Genomic DNA, 12,652 nt, shown 5'->3' on the forward strand with positions numbered 1-12,652 from the left:
GTGATTGCCGTAGGGTAAGTGTAAAAAAAACAGAAAGTGCTACAGAAGAACATGCTTCTGAATCTATCTACGGGGGGAGTTGAAAGCATATTGAACCTTTAACTGCAAATAGTCTTCAGAAGAACAATTAAAATTACTAACACTTGGTAAAAATCGCTCGCCATTTGCTACAGTTTCCTTTGCTAGTTGCGGCTGTATCTCACCATATTAATCTGCAGGTGGAGTCTGAAGTAGCTGCAAAATGAGTTACTGACTCTGTACCAATATCTTTTCTGTGCATCTGAGTTAAGTCATCTAGAAGAACGCCCAAGTGAAGTGGAGAGCCAGAGAAGGTGCCTGTTGATCAAGAAGCTGAAATCAGAAAACTCCTTGACGCTGTGCCTGAATGAATAGCTCTGCAAGGGATGAAGCCTGACTGTAGGGTTAGTTTCAGCCGTGTGCTTCCTACAAGGAAGACTCGTGTCAGTAAGTTTTTCTCGTATCACATAACTTCGACTGGATCAACATAAATATTCAGACTGCCAACCATTACGAAGTTATCGTAAGACAGTAGTCTACTTCCATTAGACTCATTTCAGATGTTTAGTCAGTATCAAAACTTGTAACACTAGGTGCTGTAAAATTGTGTTCTACTCTCTCCCTTTCTCTTTTTACGTTCATGTGTCGGAAAAAAATTGGAAATATGTGGTAAGGTCTTACGGGACCACATTGCTGAGGTCGTCGGTCCCTAGGCTTACGCACTACTTAATCTAACTAACACACACACCCATGCCCGAGGTAGGACTCGAATCTCCCATGGGGGGACACGAACGGATCGTGACAAGACGCCGTAGAGCACGCGGCTACCCCTCGCGTCTCATGTGTCGGACAATTAGGGTGGACCTCTGTAAGCACACCACTGTTTCTCTCTTCCACTTCTAAATTATTTAGGTTACCCAACAATAGCTGTTTTCACATTTCACTAAACGTTTTCTTGCGGGCTCTGAGTTTCTGCTTGATCCCCCCACATCTTTCACGATGTATTTACTGACATTTTCCCTGCTGGCCGATAAATCATTCCTACTTTGCGCATTTTATTTTCATTCAGTCTTGTCGCATGACCTCATCATTTATTTTTAGAGTCCTTCATCTGTTGATACTTGCTTGTAAGTAGCGGTTCATATGTGAGTGTTGTATCCCTTATCACATCAACTAGGGTAAGGTGGTACAATTTCGGTATAGGTACAGTTCCGATTAACATAAGGTTTCGCACCATTTGCCAGCCTCGTAGTGTTGGTAGCACTTGCCTTTGTGTGACGTTGTAGTGGAGCAGGTTTCTACAGCTCCTCCTGTCTTTTCCAATATACACCACTTTGTGCTACGGAGATATAAATTTTTTCCTGTTAAGAGGTAAGTGAAGCTACTTAGTCTAACGCGCTCTTATAAATTTTCTAGTGTCCACGCGCTTGCAAATTCTATATTAGTGAGGTTAGAAACTTGTTTTCCGTTCGGGCGTGTTCTGAGGCACCTACAGAGAAAGCCTCTGTGACATGTGCTGCCATTTCTTGGCACAATTCACTACTATTTACTCGTGATTTCACTCACACCAATAGTACATTTCCGATCAGAAAAATGGTACAATTTATATCCCCTAGTACAATTTCGATCAGTGCAGTTTTTTAGTTTAGTCCGTCACGATTGGTTACTATAGACAAATTATACACAATTATTGCAAATAAATTCTGTATATGTAAACGTTTTCCTACGCGATTTTTTAAAGCCACCTCTTATTTTCTAAATGTCACGAAAACGAGCATAAAAGAAAATCTTCAACAAATGGAGTCCAACTGAGTTAGATGAGGCGATAAAGACTGTAACGAGTAGGCATTTGAGCCTTCGAGCTGTTTCAGAATTATATGACATTCCTTTCAGCACTTTACATGGTAAAGTGCAAATTGAAATGAAAATGCAAGCTGACTTAACTCCAACTAGGGCTAAAGAAAACAGAATTGGACATCCAGCGGTACTCAGTTCTGAAATGGAAGATGCTCTGGTCCAGAGAGCTTTATTTCTAGAACAGCGAAGACTGGGTCTGTCGCCACTCTAGTTAAGAAAAGCTGCATTTCGGTTACCTGAGAAAAATAATTTGGAACATCCATGGAACTTAGAAAGCAAGATTGCTGGAATCGATTGGTTTAGAGCATTTGTTAAAAGATACTCACTTTAGCCTGAGAAAACCCGAGGGTCTTTTACGAGCCAGAGCAGAAGGCCCAAATAAAGCTGATGTAAGTAAATATTTTCAGAATTTAGAAGAAACCTTAAAGGAATATGATTAGTTTGATAAACCAGAGTGTATTTATAATATGGATGAATGCGGCTTTCCTCTTGACAACTGACCCACAAAAATAGTAAGTCGTAAAGGAAAGAGAGAAGCTGTTTCACTAACAAACGTGGAAAGAGGACAAAATATGACTGTTGCTGGATCCATGAATGCAAGTGGTACGTATCTACCACCGATAGTAATTTTTAAACGAGTGAGGAAACGCCCTGAATTTCAAGATGGCTTACCTCCTCGTTCCATTACGGAGATGAGTGAATCGGGATACATTGATGAAGAATTGTTCATGGTCTGGCTTCGGCACTTCAAGAAATACAAAACAATGGGTAGCCCTATTACACTTCTTATTATTGACAACCGTGGCAGCCATACCAGCTTAGATGCTGTAGAATATTGCCGGGAAAATGGGACAGAACTTTTGGGATTGCCTCCGCACAGTACACATGCACTGCAACCATTAGATAGAACTTTCTTCAAGTCCCTAAAGTCTCAATATCACAGAAATGCAACTGACTGGATTCAACGCAACCCCAATGAAAGCATTACAAAACAACGATTCTGTACTATTTTCTGTTATGCCTGCAGCAAAACTGCTTCTGTTGGGTGAGCAGTCAAAGGGTTCCAATGTACAGGAATAATTCCCTTTTGCAAAGACATTGTTCCCGAGGAGAAATTTGCACCTTCAACGTTATTCGAGGTGCTTGATCCTTTAATCTCGACCAGTCAGGCTACTAAAAGCGTTATGGAAGAAGAACCCTTATCTTCAAAAGATTTAACTGAAGAACACGGCAAATCCGTAACGCCAGAGTCCAGTACCATTTCTCAGCACGATGCTTCCAACGACATTTTGCCAAGTGCAGAGAAAAAATTATCGTCTCGGAAGATGAAAACACAGACATCAGCTAGACTCACTTCAGATGGAAACCTGGAAAAATTTCGCAGCAAGAGAAAACTTTTTCAACAGGCAAAAGGAAAGCAATGAACAGGTGCAACAAGAACAATAAACAGAAATGTACGTCTGCGAGTAATGATGAAAGATGTGTACCAAGCCTCAAATCCCAGCAAACAACGAGAATAATTGTGGGTTTGTTTACTGAATTATTGTAGTGCAGAATCAGTTGCTAAGGGTGACTATATACGCTGCCAAAAATGCAATGTTTGGTACCACGAAGTATGCGTTGGTGTCCGAGGGAAAAAGTGCTCTTTATGTGGAAGATGCCAGTGACCAAAATTGTACCAGGAAGAGATTACAATTGTACCTAGTGTGGTACGTTTAAATCGATTTATCTCAATTATGTAACCTTTTTTTATGTTTATACCAACATTTGAACATTTGTAACTGTGTAATATTTGTGTTACATATTCATTAAAAATCCACGAACAAGTGCCATAGTTAAAACTGTTTCTTTTCTCAATATATTTCCACTTACAATAACATTTGTCCAAAATGATCGCAGTTTTACCACCTTACCCTACTACATAGCCAGCTGCTCTTCTTTAAAACCTCATTTACGCAGTCTGCATTCTTCGTTCTGCATTCCCAGCTGGTATTGTCTACGTTTTAGAGTTTATTACAATTCTATGTTTTCTGTGAGGCATCTTTTAAGCAAAGAAAGAAAATCACTCATTAGACTTTCTGTTTTAACATATGATTTTATAGTACTGTTAATATGAATGTTAAGTTATTGGAGTGAGGGCTGAAGTTCCATTACTCATCTTACTGTTTAGAATGAGGAAGATTTCTTGTCCATTTTGAGTGTGTACTCCGTTTATAATTTCCTATACCTTAATCTTCCTTCTCCAGTATGGTGGATAGAAGTTTTACCTATGTCTCTTGGAATTATAGACAAAAAATAATCCTGTCAATTCTTGCCAAATGGAGACAGAAACAGAGGAAATAATTTGCACTATATGCAAAACTGAAATTTTCAATAGAAAGAAAGATCGTTTAATATTAGACCACCACTACCCAATCTGGGTTTGTATTAACAGTGTACGGCAGTGCATGACAAGAAACAAACACACTTAAAACGTAAAAAAAAGGAGACATTCCAGTAGCCGTTGCAGTACGCGCTGACTTTAGTAGTCATTTGTGCTAGGTCGTTTAAAATAAATATTTTTAACGGTTTGTATATTTGTATCGGTTTTGTGAAAAAGAGTTTGTGTTTTCCAATCGTGTAAATGAATGTGCGAGCCGTAGAAGCACATTTTGCAGTGATTTTGAACGGAGTAAATATATTTCACATAGTTTTCTTAATTACATCGAAATTTGAATCTGTCACTACCTATTTATTTTACCAGAAGTCGTAGTGCTTTGTACCATCTTTGTGTCTCCTACCCGCTGTGAAATGGTGGAATCACCACTACGGATGAGCCGATAGTAGCTGCTCACAATACTGAGCGATGGCACTAAACATCTTGTGATCCCATGAAAACAGCTGAAGAATTGTATTCTACATTGATGTGAACTAAATTAGATTCCCTGTATACACGAATAGTTGACACACTTCGTGAATAATTCGTAATTGGAGCAAGCAACTGTTGTTCATTAATAACGATTTAGCTGTTCTAAATGATAGTTCTACTAATTAATTTAGGGAGAATAATGGTACACTCCTCCAACAATTGATAGATCAAATCCTTGTACAGTGGAACTCTTTCAATGCTGTCTTCATTAAAAACTTCTAGTTCCTTCGTGCATGAAGCAAACTCGTACGAAAAAGAACCGATAAAGTGGCAAATTACTCAGTAAAATGAATAGCTTACGATCTTTTAATTTACGTTAGTCCTTTTCGTACCGATGCGGATTACCTGCTGTTTCTGCGCTACATTTTTTTTTTTTGCATTCAAGTTTTGATGGTTTTGAAGAACTGATACTTACCTCTTTCGTAACCGAACAGATACTTCATAGACTCGCAATTTACCTATAAAGTAAACGGTAACTCTTCATGTTAGTTAAAATAAATGTAATTTTTATTCATTTGTACTGGTTGAACTCCTCGTATTGCTAGGTTACTGAGTTGAATTTAAGAATAAGTTCACTGCAGTATTCTAGAGATAAAATGTGACTATGTTCAAATACTTTATTTAACTCCACGTTATTTCAAAGAGATGTTAAACATTTGTATCATTGTGTACTTCTATGGCAGTGAATTTCTTTGATTTTCATTTTTAAGTTAATTTTTGTAGATCATGTTTCTTCTTTGCTGGTAGTCATCACAGCAATCGTTTCCTCAATATGTCAGTTTATCGTTGAGACCTAGTACAGAAAGAAACGTAGTACCTCAGCTAAAGGACTGAAGTGCACCAGATACCGCAGATCTTGCAAGACCTCTCAATGAGTGATGGCGTACTCACGCAGTGTACCAGTCATTAGAGTAGATGAGTGTCAGATGGTATTCACATAGGCAAGGAAGTTTCACGCAGGGTTTCTTTTATTTGACCTAAACTCGGCACAGACCTCTCTCTTGGCTTTACGTTCCTTATAGACGTTCCATAGCTGACCAATCGGTGAAAAACCGAGAGTAATGAGTATAAAGGACTAGGGGCACTACATGATTAGTTTGTGGGTAAGTTGAGAGTTTCTGTGTGTCTGGAGGAGTGCTAGGGTAGTCCATGCAGTTGCAATGACCACTGTGTCCGGATGGCTTACAGGTCAGAGCATCTGCCTAGTAAGCAGGAAAGCTAGGTTCGAATACTGGTCTGGCACAAATTTTCAACTTTTCGCACTGATTTCAATCAATGCCCATACGAAATACACCGAACCAGCGACGGTATGTATGTAGGTGTACAATGGCACTAAGATATCTAGGCAATTATATTTACATGACTAATCTGCAATTCCCAATTAAGTGCTTGGAAGAGAATTCATCGAACCACCTCCAAACTGTTTGTCTACCGTTCCATTTACGAACAGCGCTCGGGATGAACGAACACCTAAACCTCTACATGAAAGCTCTGATTTATCTTATTTTATTGCGATTATCGTTTTTCCGAAATACGCCTTTGTTTTAAAGAATGCCACCCGAGGTCGCGTTTCATATCCGTGACAGTGTCTCCCCTACTGTGAGTATTTCATGAAAGTACAAAACGAGCTGCTGCCTTCTTTGAACTTTTTCGATATCTTCCGTGGATTTGTTGCACCATTTTGACCCTTTATCAAAATAAAACGAGTATTTTGTTCGCGATCCCCACAAGATTATCTATGTGATTGTTCCAGTTCAAGATGTTCGTAGTTGTAAACCTTAAGTATTTAATTGTATGACAACCTTCAGATTTTTACAATTTCTCGTGTAACCGAAATGTAATTGATTCGTTTTAGTACTCATGCAGATAACTTTACATTTTTCATTGTTTAGAGTTGATTTCCACTGTTAGCACCACACAAATATTTTGTATAAATCATTTTGCAATTGGTTATGGTCGTGTGATAACTTTACTAGATGGTAAATAACAGCATCATCTGCAAGCAATCTAAGAGGGCTGCTCAGATTGTGTTGCATTTGATTAATATAGGTTAGGAACGGCAGATGGTCTTCAGATACGGATTTCCTGTCTAGACAGAGGTTGTATATTATTACTAAGTGTGGAGCTATTATATCACCATACTCTGAAAGGAATCTAATTGGTCCGCATTCTCGACCAGGGGACATATTTTTATTAATTACTTAAAATACTTTGTCACATCGTGGATAGCTACTTCTAAGTTATTCATGTTAGTAGTAGTTCTTGTTTCGAATTGTGCAATACTTTTTCATGTCCTTTCGTGAAGGAATTTCAGATACTGTATTTAGTAACTCTGCTTTAACAGCACTGTCATTGGTAAGATTAGCACTGCTATCGTCCAGTGAAGGTATTTATTGTTTCTTGCCGCTAGTGTACTTCACATATGACCAGAATCTCTTCGGATTTTTTTGCCAGATTTCGAGACAGAGTAATGTTGTAGTAACTATAAAAACATCTCGTATTGAAGTCCGCCCTAAATTTCGAACTTTTGTAAAAGCTCACGAATCTTGGGATTTTGTGGTGTTTGAAATTTGGCATGCTTTTCTGTTCCTTCTACAACAGGGTTCCTATAAGTTTCCTTGATCTTGGGGGCGGAGGCAGTTCCATCTATTTTAAATTTATTTGGTGTAAATATCTTCATTGTAATTGACACTATTCCTCTACGTTGAAGCCACCTCTTGTCTGCAGTTTCACAGTTAGTTTGAAAGGTATGAAGGCTGTCGCTTGGGACGGCGTCGAGCGAATTTTTATCTGATTTATCGAGTAGAATTATTTTGCGTGTATTTTTGGTAGATTTGTTTGTCATGGAATTTACTCTCGCTACAACAATATGGTGGTCATTAATCCTTGCATACGTCATGTTGCTACCTGTTTATTCGGTGTTATTTGTTGCTAAGAGGCTAAGTATGTTTTCGCAACCATTTACACTTCGAGAGAGCTCCTGAACTAATTGCTCAAAATTATTTTCGAAGAAAGCATTTGGTACCATACCGGTCGGTGTATTATTCCTACCACCGACTTTAAACATATATCTTCGGCAACATATCGAGGGTAGATTAAAGCCATAACTAAGTACAACTGTATAACTGAGGTAACTATTTGAGATATTACTCAAGTCTTCCTAGAAAGTTTCAGCAACTGCACCACCTGAATCAGGGGTTGCTAAAAGGTATCAGTTATTAATTTATTACGATTGTAAAGTATGACCTTTAACCATTCTAATTCACAGAAACTATCGATATGAACTTCGCTATAAGATAAACCACTTCTAACAGCAACAAAGATGTCGTCACCAACTATATTTAATACATCCTTTCGAAACATTGTTAGTTGCCTTGCATTTAAGCCGAGCTTATCACCAGCTGTAGCCATCTTTCAATACCTGTAACGATATGAACTTGGAGCTCTGGTTCTTCCCCAATACAGCTACGACAGTTTTCTACTGTAATATCTAAGTTTCTTAGTTCTGCCCTTGTCCTGTGTCTGACCTGCTTCCTTTAAGACTGAAGCCATTTTCGTTCTTTCCAGAGGCCATCTAACCGAAAAAAAAACCGACCGGTCCACTTCACGCAGCCCCCACTGCCTGTGTAGCCGCCTCCTGTGTGTAATGGGCCCCTGACCCATTGAATGGGATCCGATGCCCCAACACCCTATGGTCCAAGACAAGAAATGTGCTTTCTACGTGGTTGCAAAACCATGTGAGCCTCTGATTCCATCACGGCACATGGCTCTGTACGAAACGTCCGCAACTGGTTCTGTCGACAGCGCTATAGGTGGGGAACTCTGCCTTCACCTTGAGAGCAAAACCGGCATCTTTATCAATTCAGAGAGTAGTCTGAAACCATACCGAATCACTTCCAGTCCAGAACGGTACAGATTATTAGTACCAACATGAGTCACCACTCGCAGTGGACTACTCCCTATGTTTTTCATGGCATCCGGAAGGGAGATTTCCACATTTGGTATGACAGTTCCCTGTATACACACAGGCTGCATAGTGGACTGCTTCTCCTCCTTGGCAGGCATATCCCTAAGGGGCTCCAGCACGCATCCAACACTGGAGCTCGTAAGTACCAGTAATCCTTCCATGATTCCCTGCATGTTGAGGGCTGAGAGGGTTCTTCTGAAAGAGGACAAGTGATTGTATCTGGCGCTGGATCTTTATCAGCAGCAGACATATTGGCGCACAAAATAATTCGGAATGTTTTTCAATGAACGAGGCCAAACAGAGCGGATGTAACGCAACAAAAGCTTCAAGTCAGGGTCTGTTTCTGTGACCTGATCAGTTTTCGTATAGTACAATGGGAAAGTGTATAGAAGTCCAGGTGCGACAGTAGCATCATATTTAGAATCGGGACCAAAAGGAAGGCGAGAAAGGACGTAAGTATTTGCATGCTTCGAAGTGGGCCGGCACGGTATTTCGTATTGGTACTGTGCCAATAACAAAAGTCCAACGTTGCGCGGCGGAACGGATTTGGACGGATGAAACGAAGACTGAAGCGCTCTTGGTCCGTCACCTGGTTAAGTTTCCGACCAAACAGATAACTGTGAAACTTCGTCACGCCATAGGTAAAAGCGAGAGCTTCCTTTCCGATTTAGAAATTGTTACATTGAGTCTTGGTCAATAATTTGGAAGTGAAATCGATCCGCTTGTCCTGTGAACGAAATTTGTGCAAGAGCACAGCTCCGATTCCGCACGAAGAAGCGTCCACTGCCAAAAACGCAGACTTAGCGGGATCGGAATGAACAAGGCATCGGTCAACAGTTTGTCAGAAAAATTGGGGAGGGCTTACTATCAGACCAACCAAAAGCCTTTCGCTGCCTGTCACACCTCGGAGTTACCTACCGTTTGATTATGAGTGAGGGGTCAAGTTTAGAGCGGGCAGTACGCATGTCAATCAGGGCGATGAGAGGACACATGGAATTTTATGGACATCCCTTGGATCACCAAGACCTGCTCCCCACAACGATGCCCACTTGAAATAGGCTGTGTAACAGAAGCCGGCACCTTCTGGAACTATGAGTGAAAGGTCTCAAAGTCAGCCTGCATTTAAACACAGAAATCACAACCCCTAACCATACTAAAAATGGCGGAAACGTACACTGGGTAATTATTAACACATGTAACAGTGTCCACGAGGCATGTAAGCAAACGAGAAAGTAGTGAATTAAACTACTGCGCACAAAGGTAAATGAAAACAAGTCACATCTGTTTGGATTGGACTCTCACTCTACCTCGTCCCACAGTTCCTAAAGCCACCATAGGTGTCCGACACACACCACCTCCCTGTAGTGAAAAATTGCGTCATCGAGTTCACAATGATGTCTGTAAGCAGGAATCATACGGGTTACTTGATGTGCTGGAAAATGGAGTAAAATAGTTGTTTCGCCTAGTTTACTATAAATAGCACAAAGTTCATTGGGGGTGTGAAGCAGACGGCGAAAATTGTTAAGATTAGAAGTGAGACAAGTAACTACGTACAATGTATCGTGCCCTGTGGTTGTATGAAATCACAGGGTACACCAGTATAGAAGGGCAGCAAAAATCATCAACAAAACTGCAGTATCCTTGACATCCATTTGATTTAGAATCTTAGAACGTACTCTGAACTCAAATATAATTCAAAGGTGTCGTATAAGCTGTTCAACCATATCCGTACATCACAACTGGAGAGACTGTTGCCCTTATTATACAAGTGTTTGTTGTTAAGTTACGCCTCTACTTCTCAAAACATTGTCAATGCTGGACATTGCCTTTCTTGCCAAGTGACAAGCGTATCACGAGGTACATACATTTTCTCATCCTAAAAACGTTTATCAGTCATAACGATTTCATTGTAAGCTGTTGATTTTCAAATAGTAGATGGGTTGATGTCGGAAGGGTTTCCTCTTCTCCTTAGGTGCCTGATCTTTCATTAATTTTATCCGTGAAAACTAAGCTGCTCTTTTGCTGTGTGCACCATGAACTTGCAATGACTAATTCGATGTTGGTAGTTATGTTACCGAGTGGCTAATTGAAAAATGCCACATATAGAAATTATCCTACCAACGTAGTCAACCAAGAAACTACATTATCATTACCAAAATCTGCAAAATGTACTTATACTTGATTAGTATTCTCTTACCACATTCGCCATGTTCATTTTCATTCTGTAGTTATAGAGGATTAATGTAATATGTCGTTTGCTTGTGTACTTTGGAAAAGACCGTCAGAACTACATTGTTAATACACTTAAGATTTGGCATCGTTTTTTGAGGCGCTGCTATGCCTCTAAACAGTTCGAGTAATGAGGTGTGGCCATGTGAACTAACCTCACTGTAATCAAAAAATAAATATAAATTTCGTACTTACGCTTGCAGATCTCGTAGACCCATAAAATGTGAAACATGATTGGCGTTCCATTTTATTTCTGGTCATAATTCGGTTGATATGGTTAATTTATATTTCAGAAGCTTTATTTTCTGTGTTTATCGTAAATGACCTGTTGTGTTTGTGTATAATTTCTGTTGCTTCGTACGAAGAAGGAAATAAGTGTTGCGTCATGAGGCAGCAGTCTGATAGTCACCAAGCTCTGTGGAGATATTCATCACTTAATGGGTATTAAATGATTAAACTTTCATCCCGCTCAAGAACAAAATCAAAATCAGTCTGAGCTGTGACCCCTAATCGAAATACTCGTTGTGGTATAGAAGCAGCTTCTGAATGCCATTCTGTGTGCCAATTATGAAACACATACCGTGTTAAGTCACGCAGACTGCTGCTAGGAGGCTAGCATAAAAGTATACATGCTTCCATCGGAACCGAGACATAAGCTGTGGATGGTAAGGCACTACACTAACACCAGTCCCCATCTGTAGGAGCAGCAGTTTTCTGTGCTGAAATCATTCTCGTATAAGGATCAAATTTTTATCAACATATCTAGTAGGCATGGAAATATTGGAGTATGAATTTGAAAGGGTCGGCTAGAGGAGTTCATGGTATAATATGTTCCATTTACATCAGCATATTTACATGTACTCGAATGGTCTAGAGAAGATAGTTGGTCACTTTAGGCTCATGAGCACGAACTACCCTTTGTAAACCATAAATAGGACAAATATCAATTTCATTTCTTCAGCAGAGAGTCTACGGGTAATAACAGACGAATAACTAAACTGGATTCAGTACGTAACTGCATTGGTCAAGAAGGCAGCATCATCTCTCCATTCCCTACATAAATGTTTCCTCTTGACTTGGAAAAGAAACATGTACAAACAGTTATACTTCCAATTACTGATTACAGCGATGTTATGCTGCAGGACTCTCTCAGGAAAGGCCACGGCACCTGGAACTGACGGTGTTCGTTACATCTGTGATGTTCGACACCTTTATTATATTTCACCATGATGTGCACGGCTATCCCAGATGTGTGCAGACAAGATCGGAGGTTGCTATACCCTATTTCTTATAGACGCTAACTGTCCCCCATGTCTCTAATCGACGTTAACACTCTTGTCTGAACAACATGGCAGAAATGTCCGTTCGCATGAGAGATCTTTCTGTCCCGGTCCATAGTTCAGCCATTTCCTCGAAGTATTTCTCACTAGCAGTAATTCAACTCTGGAATAACTTCCAGCGTTATAGTAGAGAAATGAATAACATTTCCATCTTCACAAGAGAGTTCATGACATATCAACTAAACTAACAATAATGGTTACCAGTGACCCTTTACGCGCTCGTTACCCTTATACATCCCTCTTTCCAACCAAAGTCCGTCATTTCTCAGTATTCTTAGCTGGTGCAGCCTCTTTAAATATCCTTTCCTCAGAACTTGCTACATCAGATGACAT

This window comes from Schistocerca serialis, chromosome 9, assembly GCF_023864345.2.
Source record: "Schistocerca serialis cubense isolate TAMUIC-IGC-003099 chromosome 9, iqSchSeri2.2, whole genome shotgun sequence".
In the NCBI taxonomy this organism is placed as follows: domain Eukaryota; kingdom Metazoa; phylum Arthropoda; class Insecta; order Orthoptera; family Acrididae; genus Schistocerca; species Schistocerca serialis.